At 32.1% G+C, this 14,791-nt stretch overlaps 1 long non-coding RNA gene and 1 pseudogene across 4 annotated transcripts; both read left to right on the forward strand.

Moving 5' to 3' along the window:
• Window positions 1-3,363: 3,363 nt before the first annotated feature.
• LOC115992744 lies at window positions 3,364-7,174 on the forward strand (annotated as a pseudogene).
• Window positions 7,175-7,887: 713 nt separating this feature from the next.
• LOC115992746 lies at window positions 7,888-13,666 on the forward strand. 4 transcript variants are annotated; one of them, XR_004092643.1, is made up of 4 exons: window positions 7,888-8,142; window positions 8,302-8,418; window positions 9,736-12,150; window positions 13,432-13,666. It is a non-coding gene; the product is annotated as an uncharacterized LOC115992746 (long non-coding RNA). The 4 variants fall into 4 exon arrangements; XR_004092641.1 differs by lacking the exon at window positions 13,432-13,666 and having other exon boundaries at window positions 9,736-11,130; window positions 11,228-12,890; XR_004092642.1 differs by lacking the exon at window positions 13,432-13,666 and having other exon boundaries at window positions 9,736-9,780; window positions 10,968-12,890.
• Window positions 13,667-14,791: the final 1,125 nt, after the last annotated feature.

Below are 14,791 nucleotides of genomic sequence, written 5' to 3' on the forward strand. Positions count from 1 at the left end.
CTATCATTTGGTTTTTTTTGGAGGCGGGGGAGGGTATGTGATGGAGAAGAAAGGAAATGAGGTGGGTGCAAATTTTTCATCCAGCCTATCATCTTTTATCCTTCAAATTTGGAAGAAAATGACTCAGAGGACTGAGCAGTGAAATTTTAAAAAATTATTTCCATTATCTCTATTGTTTCAAACTACAATAATTGCATAATAATAAAACAAATAATTTAATTTCTATATTACTTTTCCATCATTCTTACCAAATTTTTATGGTGGAAAATTACAAATCTTGTCTATCATTCTATCATTTTTTATCCAATAACTTTTTATCAGTTCAACCAAATAGAGTCGAAGTGATGCCATGTTCATATTCAAGAAAAATTTGTGGTTGGACACATGGTTATATGAATAAATTTTGAAAACTTTGAATATTTATGTCAATTTAAATTGAACCACAAAACTTTTTCTTTTCCCTCTCATAACGAGATAATTACGACAATGAGGATGAAATATTTGAATTGTAAATATCTCTGCTAAAAGCATCAAGAGATGTTAGTTGAGTTACAAGGCTCTTAGCACAATAACTATTATTTCATGCCACAGTATAAGTTATTATTTTTTTTTCTCCTAAAAATTATATGTAAGTTACTTACCAAACTTGATTGCTCTGCTTGTTTGTTCATTAATGCTTGGTAACATTATTAGGTTTCTGTGAATAGAAAAATGCCTAGGACTCCCATTTACATAAAAACATGCTTAGGTTCTAGACTAGGGTAGACTTCGAACATGAACATGCAAATGAACATGTGATGGTGCTATGAGGTAGGAATGTATAGTGGCGGAGTCAAGAATTGTTTTCAAAGAGGCGATTATGACAAAAAAAAAATACTTTATTTCACTAACTTTAAGTCAACAATTTCTATGTGGAAAAAACTTTAATTCAACAAAATTGTGCATACTAAAGTAATTTATAATGGATTCTAAACTGATTCTTTTGACAATTGTGTGTAGTAAAGAAAAAATTAACTTCTAAATTGTATGAATAATGAAGTGTAACTACTATTTAGAATTTGATCGATTATTTTTATCTTTCTCTAAACCAAATATAAATACATTAACTTATATTAAACAACAAAATTATAGTATATATGATATGTTATATAACATTCACTCTCAAAACATCAATGTTAGAGCATTAGCATTGGAGAATGCTAATGTCATATCTAAGGGAAATTTGGCATTTGTAGCTTTAAAATCATCTACATCAGAAAATTGTAAAGGCAAGTATTGTAAATTTTTTGCAATACTTGCTACAGTGCAATTCTAAAGATAGAATTGCACTGTAGCAATATTCTAAAAAAAAAAAAATATTTTATCTCTACTCTCTCTCCTCTGTCTCTCATCTCTCTCATTTTTTCTGATCTCTTCTCTCTCTTTCGTCTCTGCTTCTCCATCTGCTCTCTCGGCTCTGCTCTCCATCTGCTCTCTCATCTCTCTCATTTTTTTGAATGGGTTTGCTCCGGTGGCTCCGGTGATGATTTTTTTTGAATGGGTTTGAATGGGTTTGCTTCGGAGGCTCCGGTATCTCTACTCTCTCTCCTCTGTCTCTCATCTCTCTAATTTTTTCTGTTCTCTTCTCTCTCTTCTGTCTCTACTTCTCCATCTGCTCTCTCGACTTTGCTCTCCATCTACTCTCTCATCTCTCTCATTTTTTTGAATGGGTTTGCTCCAGTGGCTCCGGTGATTATTTTTTTTGAATGAGTTTGCTCCGGTGGCTCCGGTGATGATGTTTTTTGAATGGGTTTGCTCCGATGATGATTTTTTTTTAATGGGTTTGCTCCGATGGCTTCGGTGATGATGTTTTTTGAATAGATTTGAATGGGTTTGCTCCGATGGATCCGGTGATGATTTTTTTTGAATGGGTTTGCTTCGATGATGATTTTTTTTGAATAGGTTTGCTCCGGTGATTTTTTTTTTTTGAATGGGTATGAATGGGCTTGCTCCGGTGATGATTTTTTTGATCGGTGGCCTGGGTTTCAAATCGGCAGCGTGGGTTTCAGATTGGTGGCTTGGGTTTGCTGATCGGTGGACTGGTTTGATGGTTTGTGTGTGTGACTCTGTTGATGGTTTGTGTTTGTGTGTGTGGCTTTGTTGCTGGTTTGTGTTTGTGTTTGTGTGTGGCTCTTTGTTGCTGGTTTGATGTTTGTGTTTGTGTTTGTGTGTATGGGTGTGGTGATGGATTTGGATAGGTTGATCAGTGTATCATGGGTATATGTGTGTGTGTTGTGTGTTGAACCGGTGCTAGAGGTTGAGAGAGAGGAATAAAAATGACCGTTGGAAAGCCCAGGAAAACGGTTGGAAACAAAATAATAAAGAAAGGTTAAAAAATAATATTTTAATAAAAATAGAGTTTTGGAATGTGGAGGTATTGTAAAATGGTATGATATATTGATAAAGTGGGATTTTAGAATGGTAAAATAGAATAGCATTGAAATTTTCCAATACTGATGCTCTTCACATCCTATTCAGTTATTAATATCACACACGGTAAAAGTAGGTAATATGTATAATATATAGAATATTTTTTTATATATAAAAAGTTATAAACTGGGGGCGTCTAATGGAAAATCTAAAAAGCTACCAGCTATGGGGGCCTAGGGTGTATGTACATGATAACCTGAGCATGCATTAACATGATGATGATTGATAACATGGTAGGCATCGTAACGGTGGATGCGATGATAACATGATAGAATAACAATGTGGTCTTTTATTTATTTATTTATTATTATTTTATTTTTTTAAAGTAATAACAATGTAGTCGTTAAGGGCTTCTTCGTTGGACATAGGTGGTCAAATAACCATCTCGGTCTAAACGCGTTTTCCCAAAGTTTTCTGATTTCAACTCTCACGTTCTCAACATCTCTCTCTCTCTCAACCAGTCTTTTGTATTCAATTTCAACATGTAATCTGTCAAAAAAAGGAGCTTGAAGAGTTGAAGACTAGGGTATAAACCCATTTTGACAATTCGACTTAGGTGACTTAAAATGCATTTCTGGAATGTAAGACTTTTGAACGTCTTGAGTGTCCATCCTAGAAAACTATGAACTAAAACCATAACTTGTTAGGTGAACATTGCTACATTCTACATTCTCACACACAAGAAGGTCAGAACAAGTTATGGGACTTCTAGCAAGACAAACTTGTTGCCTGTCCTTTGCTGCTTCTGTTTAAACTTAACTGCTGCCATTGACACCATTAGATCATCTCAATCCATCAACGACTCTGAATACATAAAATATATATATATATATATATTTTTTTTTCCTCTTATTTTTTCTCCTCCACGCACATACACCTACCCCTATATCTATCTTCACTCTTTTTTTGGATTTTTTGTTTTTCTAGTTCTTGATCTCCAGAACATATCTCCACTTCCCCCTCTCTCTTATACACACAAATTTCTCTCCATCTATCTCACACAAACAAATTCTCTCTCATACACACATAGATCACCGGCAGAGAACAAAGATTAGAAAGAGTTGGCCTTTTAAATCCGCGTTCATGCACGCCACTTTGTTCGCTCTATCACCGCTCGTCCTCCTCCCCACTTCTAAGAACATGCAGCTTAATCACCATGTTGGTAAGATCGGCGTTCTACATGCTTTTTTTTATTAGTTTTATTTTATATGAAAGATTGTATTTTCTCTTTGTTTTGATTGTGTCTCCCTCTTGAGTTCAGAGACGATTGAGAGAGAGAGAATTTGCGATGAGTTTGTAGTAGTTGTGAGTATTAAGTAAAATCTGAATTTTTTAATTGATTTGTTGAATTTTTCATTTTCATAAGTTGTTTTGCCAATGAACAGTAGGTCATCAGACCAAGAGAGCCACTGTTCATTAGCAAACAATTTTTTGCTCATGAACACTGTTCTTAGCAAGATAAACCTGTTGCTGTTGCCTGTCCTTTGCTGCTTCTGTTTAAACTTAACTGCTGCCATTGACACCATTAGATCATCTCAATCCATCAACGACTCTGGATACATAATTTCCAAAGGGAGTGTTTTCAAACTAGGATTCTTCAGCCCTGAAAATTCTACCAATCGCTACCTCGGAATCTGGTATAATAACATTTCTGTATTCACTGTCATCTGGGTAGCTAATAGAGAGAAACCTCTCAAGGATTCTTCTGGGGTTCTTACTATATCTGAGGATGGCAATCTTGTGGTACTAAACGGACAGGCAGAGATTCTTTGGACATCGAATGTTTCAAATTCTATAACCAATTCAAGTGCCACTCTTCTGGATTCCGGAAACCTTATGTTGAAAGCTGACACTACAGGACTAGTAGCATGGGAAAGTTTTCAACATCCATCTGATTCCTTCTTGCCAGGCATGAAACTTGGTACTAATTTAAGGAAAGATCAGAGAGTACACCTGACGTCATGGAAAAGCCCTTCTGATCCATCTATTGGAAGCTTCTCTTTAGGCAATAATCTACTAAACAACAAGATTCCCGAAGGTTATGTTAGGAATAAGGGTCGCCCATATTGGCGGAGCGGTCCATGGAATGGTCAGATCTTTATTGGAATACCAAACTTGTATCCTGGATATCATTCTGGATTTACATTGGTTGATGACAAACAAGAGATAGTTTTTGAAACTCTTACTTATTTGGACGTGTTACGTATGTCAAAAACTGTTTTGGATTCGCAAGGAAATCTAGCGCAGACATATTGGAATGAGGAGAAAGAGGATTGGGAGGTTCTGTGGTTAGCTCCAAAAGACAAGTGTGATGTTTATGGCACATGTGATGCATTTGGAAGCTGTGATTCGCTGAGTTCACCAATCTGCAGTTGTTTGGGAGGGTTTGAGCCGAAGATTATTAAAGAATGGAATAGAGGAAATTGGACTAGTGGATGTGTCAGGAGGACACCATTGCAGTGTGAAAGAATGAACAATAGTATTGAAGAAGGAAAACCAGATGGGTTTTTGAAACTGGAGATGATCAAAGTGCCAGACTTTGCAGAGTGGTCAGATGTCAAAAAAGAAGATTGTCAAAACAAGTGTTTGAAGAACTGTTCTTGCGTAGCTTATGGATATTATACTGGCATTGGTTGTCTGTCATGGAGTGGAAAACTAATTGACCTACAACAATTCTCCGTTGGTGGATCAGATATATATATTCGTCTGGCCAATTTGGAATTCGGTAAGATCATTTATTTTAACTTTCAAGTCATAGTTTTGTAGAACCTTATGCTTCTGATCATCCAGCAGTTGGACCACTTGTTTGGTTAACTGGTTACTTACAACATATGCAATAGGATTTCAATATTTTTATTTTAAATTTCTTTACTCAATTTTGACTGAATTAGTTTAAAACTTGTATTATACACAGAAGAGGAGAGAAATTTGAGAGTAATCATCACAATTACAGTGACTATTGGAGCGATTGCTATAGCCAGCACTGCTTTCTTCTTCTGGAGGTGGATGGCTAAGAAAAAGAGAGGTAATATGCCCAATTGTCCATTAATTTGCTACAGAGACTAGGCACTGCAAGATGGATTACTAAGTAATATAATTTGCAACAGCAATGGAAAGTAAAAGCAATGAGAGTTTATTGTTTGACTACCTAAATGATGTGAAACTCCAAGATCTACCAATCTTTAATTTGGAAGAATTGGCAACAGCAACAAACAACTTTGATATGGCTAATAAGCTTGGACAAGGTGGCTTTGGTCCAGTCTATAGGGTAATGGTTTCTTATGTAGTGTTCATTTTTCCCTCTCAAATATATATGTGCTGATATTCTTTACTTTCTTATAGGGTAAATTACATAACAAGAAATAGCGGTGAAGAGATTGTGTAGAGCCTCCGGACAAGGACTTGAAGAATTTATGAATGAGGTGACGTTGATTACTAAACTCCAACATCGGAATCTTGTTAGACTTCTCGGTTGCTGCATTGAGGGAGAAGAGAAGATGTTAATCTATGAATACATGCCAAACAAAAGTTTGGATGCAATTCTTTTTGGTTAGTTCATACACTTATTTATCTTGAATATCAAGTAAGTCAGTACATAAAACAAAACAAAATGAATTTTAATAATAAGTTTCACTGTGCTAATTTAGTCCTTTGAAGCATACTTTTGTGCTAACACTGCCCCAAATTGTTTTCTCAACCTTATATTTTTTTCTCTATACAAATTTATACTCATACATTATTTATTTGGCTTACTATTGATTAGATCCAGTCCACCAAAAACTCCTTAATTGGAGAAAACGTTTCTACATTATTGAAGGAATTTGTCGAGGGTTGCTCTACCTTCATAGGGACTCTAGACTAAAGATTATTCATAGAGATCTAAAGGCATCTAACATTTTGTTAGATCAAGAGCTTAATCCAAAAATATCGGATTTTGGTATGGTTAGAATATATGGAGGCAATGAAGATCAAGTAAAAACTAAAAGGGTCGTCGGGACATAGTAAGAGCTTTGTTGAAATTAAATTTACGTGATGGCACCACTTATACTCAAATAATATGGATGTGTTTCTATGTTTGTATACAGTGGTTATATGTCTCCTGAATATGCAATCCGAGGGCTGTTTTCAGAGAAATCAGATATCTTCAGCTTTGGCGTGTTATTACTAGAGATTGTTAGTGGGAGAAGAAACACTAGCATTTGCGATGAGGAGCAATATTCGGGCCTCGCTGGATTGGTAAATCTAACTAATAACGTTCACAATATTAGAAAATTTAGTCAAACTCTAATCAAAAGCTATTTTATCTATTTGATTTATTTATTCATTTTTGACATGGTCTACTTTCAAAAAGATTGATCAATTTCAATTTTTGTCTTTCACACTTGTTAATTTTCAGGCATGGAAATTGTGGAAAGATGACAACATAATGGCTTTGGTAGACCCAACAATATGGGATCCATGCTTTCAAATAGACATTTCGAAATGTATACATGTCGGACTACTGTGCGTGCAAGAATTGGCAAGAGATAGGCCAAATGTGTCTACTGTTATTTCAATGCTTAAGAGTGAGATTTTGGATCTGCCTACTCCAAAGCAACCTGCCTTCATGGAAAGGCAGATTGCTTCAAATATAGAGCTTACTCAACAGGGTCAAATAAGATTCTCTATTTGTAATGTCACTACTTCAACAGTTAGTGGTCGATAGAAATATTTTTTTTTAGATAAATTCCTCTTAATTTGATTAATATTTTCTTCAGGAAGTAAAAGTATTTAATCTCAAATTCATTTATATCATATTTATTATCATGCATGTTTCTTATTTTTTTAAAAGAAACCATGCTATGTTGGCTTGAATTAGGACATTGATTCTAGCACACTCCTTAGTTTACATCGACCCTACATACCACTTATTTTAAATTTTAAATTTGGATATCAATAACAAAATGTGGACATCAAGTGTGAAACTATAGATATTGTGTGTATAAAGTGTACATCATCGAGTGTGTGAAAACATTTTAACTATAAGCAAACCAAATTGATTATTAGTTTATACATTCTGTAAAACCTTAAAAACATTATGTTGTCATATACAAGGAATTAATCAGCAACCCCCATTATTTATTTTTATTTTTTAAGAAAGACAATAAAGAAAATACTTTATGTTTTAATGCTAGTGGGACTTTAAAGAACAAAATATGTACCTATCATGGATTTTAGTGCTAATGTTTGACAAATACAATCTAATCTAATCTAATACTATATATATAATAGCAGAAGCCTTTAAAGAGGTGCTGCCACATTAGGAAAAATGACCCCTTAAAATTCTGCCACGTTTACAATTTATTTTTAAAAAAGCCGTACGGTGCACCGTTTGGAGAGTCTTTGTCTTTATAAAAACACAAACCCAAACGATGTAATCCCAATCAAAAGTCAAGCTCATTCTAACTTCAATTTCTCTTCGTATGAATACTCTTAACACTAACGCTTGCGTTACAGAGATAGAGAAGGAGGAAAAAAAAAAAAAAAAAAAACCTTGCGATACAGAGATGAGAAGGAGACAGAGTTCATACCCGTCACTGTCCGTTCCCTTGCCAGAATTATACCACTCGAACCAGAGGTAACCTAAAGGTGCACGCAGGAATTGAGATACAGACATAGAGAGAACTACCACCGGTAAGTTTTTCTTTTTTTCATTCTTTCTTAGATCTGGGTATGGGTATGAAATATGATTTAGGTTTTGAGAAATTTGGTTGGATTGATTTTTATATAGGTATTTGGGTTACATTACGTTTTGATTTGTTATTTTGAAATTTGGGGTTATATATGATTTAGGTTTGGAGATGGCAAAGATAGAGAAATAAGAGAGAATCTGAATTCGTTATTTGGAAAGAGCATTGGTAACAAGAGAAATCTAACATCTTCTTGTCAGAACGCCAGAAACCTTTATCGGTAATTTTTTATTTTTTATAAAAATTTTATATTGCTTTAAACGTTTGAGTTGATTTAGTCTTAGGTTGGGGTATTTAACTGAATTGATTTTGATTCAAGATCTATCTTCCTTTTTTACTTTTTTTTTTTTCCTCTAAACCACACTCTTAAATACCATTTAGAGGATAGAAAAACAGACATCTCCTTCCATTAGAGAGCGTGAGGGAGATTGAAGAAGTTTGATTTATTTAATTTGATTTTGATTGTCAATTTGTCATATACTTACTGCTACAATTATTGTTTATTTCCTTTTATGCATGTTTTGATCTCATGTTGGTTAAAATTATAGGAAAAAATAATTGTGTTAAGTTCTTAAAATTTTCTATTGCATATGACTAATTGTTAACAATGTTCAGTTCAATTTTTATCTATTTTAAATTAGTTCTATGATAGATTTTGTTTGATGTTTCTGAAATGATTTCAAATTGCAGAGTGAATATTTGTTGTTTTGTTTAATTAGTTTAAATAGATGGGTTAGATTTAGTTTTGATTAAGCGATTTTGGTTAGAAATTTTGTTTAGGTTAGCTGGCTTGGCATAAATTGGTTTTAGGTATCTAGAATCAATTTTGCATATTTGGGTTGCTTTGATTTTGAATTTGCCTTTGTTGTTTTTGAATGGTCCCTTTTTAAAATCCATTGAAAATATGCGGAGAAACATGGTACAAACTATATGATTGATTGCACCAGTTTCATTTAACAACTCTTCACTGTAGTTATTAGGAAGTATTGTCTTGGACATTCGGTGCCCTGTTTCTTAAATGCTTCTCACTTGGATATGAAAGAATCATCCTTCAATTGTGTTCTTTGTGAACATCTTTATCAAAAACATGTATCATTTGTGTATGGTATGTTAGTGTGCTCAATTAGTCCATGAAAGAAATACCATATTGCTAAGTAGTTTTTTTGCTGCATTATGTTTTGATTTTTTTAAAAGTTGTTTTAAAAGATTATCAGAGTCATCCTATATTGTTTAAGAGAAACTATTTTCAAAATTGTATTCTTTTTCTATATTTCACAATTCAAAACCTAATTATGTGATTAAGATTTTGGATTTTTTTTTTTTTAAAAAAAAAAAGAAAGAAAGTCAAGATCATGAAATTCTATCTAGAACTAATGACAATTCTGGCAGATATTATTTAGGAATAATAACAATAACAATAATAATAGTGTACTGACACCTATATGGGATGAGCTAAAAGTAGTCTTCTTATTACAAAATGTCATTTTTATGTTCAGATATGTCATTTTGCCTTACTTTGTTCAGTTCTCTTTTACAGGGTGATACTATTGCACTTCCCTTTTTTTTTGGTGGCAACACAAAGGTAAGATTCTGTGAAGGCACCAATTAGTTAACCCTTTTGAAAGTTTTTATTTTTTATATTTACTTCAAATATTTATTTGTTTGCCTTTTGTTTCAATGCGTAAAACAAATCATAGTTATTCATCACATATGTAAATAAGAGAAGCGTTACATTAATGATAGTAGCTGTGGTGATAGAGTTAGGGGTGGTGGATATCATTGCAGTGCTAGCAACATGGTGTGAAAGAGATTTAGGATGGTCATGGAGAGAGCAATTATTTAGAGGTTATCAATCTGGTGATTGTTATTGTAGTTTTCGGTAGTGTTGAAGATAAGGAAGAGATTGCTTGAGGCATTGGAGGAGATATTCTTCATGGTTGAGCTCCATATAGAATTTTCTAATGTTCTTTCACTATTAGATTTTTATTACTGTAGGGACCTGTTTCGAGTGTATGATTTTTTGAAATTATGTTCTAGCCCATGCATGACAGGAAATTTGATGGGTTTAATCTTTGATCTCAGAAATATAAATAAGAAACATTTAATATTTTTCTTTGTTTGGTTTGTTGGTGCTGAGATGTAAACATTTAAGATTTTTTGTTTGGCTGAGGAGGGTCACTTTGTCAAGAGTGTAGTAAATATGTGGTTCTAGACTTTAGCTCTGTTCTCATTGCTTTTAATTCATACTTAGAATAGTTTGAATTTGTTGGCTTTCTTTTATTTAGGATTTAGGATTGAGATTGGAAAGTGTATTTAATTGAGTTATTACCAAAGATGGGCTATATTATCCAGTTGCAGACACCTAACAAAAATTGATGTTATTTCTAAATTACAATTAAATACCTAAATATGTTAAATTAGTTGTTTATTAAAACCCATTACAAAAATCATTGTTATTGGAGTTTTAGAATGGTGGATAAACCTGCGATTTTCATAAGATTTGTTATTGTTTCTGACCTCAACTCAAATAAACTTCAATTCTAAATATTCTAAAGTAATATGTTTACATATGTTGATGTGGGTCATGGGTTTGTATATTAGGTCGTTCTTTCAGTTGGGTTTGTGTTTGAACAACTTTTAGTGAGTTCGTTTGGGTGTTATGAACACATATTTCTATCTCTCTTTTTCATCCTTTTCTATTAATATCAATTTGTGTGTAATATATTGTAGATTAAATAGTTTTTACTGATGTATCTTAGTCATTGGTAGCTTGGGGGAGGTTTGATATTTTGGGTCTTCTAAGATAGAAGTTCAATAGCAGTTTTGGGTAAATGGGGACAACCAAAGCTACAATGGACATAGATTATGAATCAATCTTTTTCGGTGATGTTAACAACTACACCATTGTTCAAATGAACTCACAAAACTCCAGGTATGAACTAAAGATTTTGAGATAAATGATATGGTCTCCATGTATCTTTTAGTTTTGTTTTTACTTTTTCCATTCCACTTATCTTTCAACCTTGCAGTGCCATGACAACACAATTGAAGAGCTCATCACAAATAGCTTACAACGTTGACATTGTCCTCTTTAGCAATTAGATTGGCCAAATGAATACGAAGAAAGGTGCATCATAGACAACAGTACCTAATCTTTCTCCCTCTCTTTTCGGTATTGGAACACCATTTTTTCATTTTTTTTTTTTTTCCTTTTGGGTTTTCAATTTTGGCGGATTATTATTGGAACACCAGTGTTTGAAGAAATGCTTAAACTGAACTTTGGATTGGATATGTGGAACCCAATTGTTTATGCACGGACAATGCTATTTACAGATTTCTTTTAAATTTTGTTGTGAATTGTGATATCAATATTTGGTTAAGTATATGTATGTGGGATTGGCCTATGTATGCTCAACATACATATTCATATTGGTATATTTAATTTGTGTTTGCCAATTGGGTTTGTGTATGACCTTGGGTTCTTGCTGTCTAATTGTTACTTTCTCTCTCAAAAGGCTAAATACTTTGTTATGTTGAGTTATTTGGGTTTTGTTTGAATGATTTTTGCTGTTTTTTATAGGTAAACTTTGGCATTGGTAATTACTATTATTATTATTATTTAATTTTCTATTAATAAAGCATATTTACACTCAAAAGTTGTTGGGTTAGTAAGTGAAGGGTTCCATCCTACCTTTTTGTTATTAATTTTTGACGATTTCTAAGTTATTCTTTATGTTGGTGCTATTTATCAATTTTTTTTTGAGATTGCTTGGAATGAAAGATTATGGGTGAGAAAGTTGGATACTTTTAACCCAATTTTGTTGGGTAAGCAATTTTGGAGATTTGAGCAGGAAAGAAATCAGATCACCATTGGAAGTGAGTTTCTTGTATGGGAAGGTTAGGGACAATTGACATAGGATTTAGCAATTGCAACCTTTGGAGAAACAAAAAGGTAGGATGGGATAGATTTGCAGGACATGTGACTTTTGTTATTGGGGATTGTAGAAAAACAAGATGTGAAAATTGACTGGGAGACCATATGCAACAAGAGCATGATTTCATATCAGTAGGTTAACTATTTGGATGAGCTCACATTTTGCTGATTTTTTTAATTCTTGCAGATTACTATTGGCAATGGTATTTTGCTTATAAATCTGATGCCTAATATCAACCTATGTTAGTAATTCTATTCATGATTCTCACGGTGTTAAAAATAGGAAAGTGAGATACTTTTTTTTATGCTACCCATAGGACAGAACATTCAAAGCATTTTTAGAATTACTATAAATGAATTGTATATTTTGAGAGTGTGAGAGACCTATGTGTTGTCGTTGATGATAAAGACAGTTATGTAAGTCAGATATGTATAGTTGGCCCATTTGGTTGGTGATGAAATCTAGGAATGTTTAGTTTTATGACTATGACATTGAAATTTGCTATCAATTCATTAATATTTTTTCTCAAAATTGTGTAGCTTTCATGATGTTCAATAATTTTATCTTATCTATATATATATATTATAAAACTGAAGCCTTTGACTTTCGATTGACTTCATAATATGATGCTACGTTAACTAGCTCCACAAATTTCCACATCAGCATTTTTTTTTCTCTACTTTTTAAATCTGAATTAATGTCTTTTGAATTGTATGTACCAGTTGATTTTTTTGATTGATATTATTGAATTTTGGTTTGTGTGTGTGATTCAAATTTGAGAAAATTTTTAGTTGAAATTTCAGATACAATAGGTTTGGATAGATTGGTGGTTGATTAGAGTTTAAATTTCGTGTTTTTGATGAATTTGGGGATCCCCAGATTTACTATTAGGTTCTAATTCAGAAGACCCATTTGGCTATTGATTTTAAATGATAGTTGTGTTCTAATCATTATTATTATTTTTGCTTTTTAAGTTGGTTCTCATCTTTTCTATTTGTTCATTTAGTAGATTTTAGATGCTATTATTTGGTTCTCTTTTAGAATAGCGTTTTGTTATTGCCTATTGGCTTTTCTTTCATATGAAACCGTATATAGTTAAAATATTTCATTGTGAAATTAAAGCTCTCTATAGTTTCTTTAAAGTGGTTTCTAAAACAATTTTGCTCTTGAGGAAATTTTCTTGATGATGTGTTGTAATTGTTATTTTTATTTTTATTTTTTTTTTCGATAACAATTGTTATAGTTGTTATTGTCTTATAAAAGTTGGTGCTAAATTTGATTTCTTTACTCTTTTGCAGCTTTAACTTAGCCTCATTTGATCAATTGCTTCCAAGGATATTCTCAGCATTCTCTTTTAGCTAGGATTTTTTTCACCTTAATTGCTAGAAATATTTTGTATACATCCAAGGGATGTTACCATTAACCTTTTTTATTTGAGAAAAAGTTACCGTTCACTTTAGTTGCTTATAATATGCTTAAAAGAAATCTATTTGTAAGAATCATATTGTGATGGAAATTATATGTGTTATTATACGACTCTTCTAAATCTATTTATTATTAATCTCTAATTAATTAATTTTATTAAAATTCTATTTTATATCTCCTCATTATCAATGGCCAAAGTAGAATTCTATCTCAAAAAAAAAAAAAAAAAAATTGATTCAACTTTGTTCTTCAATAGAACCACAATTTATAAAAAATATATATATGTACATATTCAGTCTATTAGTTATCAAATATCATTAAAAAAAAAAACTATAATTCAATGATTTATAAATTTGATTGTGATAGTTATTTCCATATTCAATATGATATTCTTAATAAGTTTTTTTATTAATTTATAAATTTTATAACATTAGCTAAACAAAATATTTAATCTAAATTAAGTTTAGAGAAAATTCAATTAAAATCTTAATTTTGTGTCATGTGTCTCATCTAATTTTTAATTTTTGGGTCAAGTAAATTATTAAGTGTAAATATCGAAAAGTCCAAATCCAATTGACGTCCAAATTTGTGCTGTGCCCATCTAATTTTTTAAATTTTGTAGTAAGGGCATTATAGGGTACAAAAACCGAAAAGTTTAAATTCAATTAAATATTTTAAAAATGTATAGTTTAAAAAAGATGTAAGCCAATACTATGTATAATTTGAATCATATAATTGCGATTATTTTTAATTGTATCCCGTGCATATGCACGGGGTTATACACGAGTTTATATAATGTAAAAATAATTGAGAGATGCTACGTCTACAATATTTTTACAATATTTTTACAACAAATCACAGGTGGTTAGTTGTTATTGGTTCAAATTTGAAATTAACACAAAGATTACTTTTTTGCCCTAACAATAACAACCTGTCACTTAGGATTTGTTGTAAAAATATTGTAGAAATGTTGTAGACATATCATTTCTCAAAATAATTTAACTTTGTAAATCTTTAGTTAACCTTTTTTAACGTTGCTTACACATGTTTGAAAAATGTCACTTAACCCATCCTAAGTTGGCTCAGTTATGTAGTTGTTTTCACCTCATTTCTTTCATTGATAAAAATGTAAAGCATTTAGATCCAAAATACACACACACACACACACTAAACAAGTCTAACTAATTTTATATTTAAAAAACAAGTTAAGACAGTTTAGTGAGCATATAGTAA

This window comes from Quercus lobata, chromosome 5 (genome assembly GCF_001633185.2).
Source record: "Quercus lobata isolate SW786 chromosome 5, ValleyOak3.0 Primary Assembly, whole genome shotgun sequence".
NCBI classification, from domain to species: Eukaryota; Viridiplantae; Streptophyta; class Magnoliopsida; order Fagales; family Fagaceae; genus Quercus; species Quercus lobata.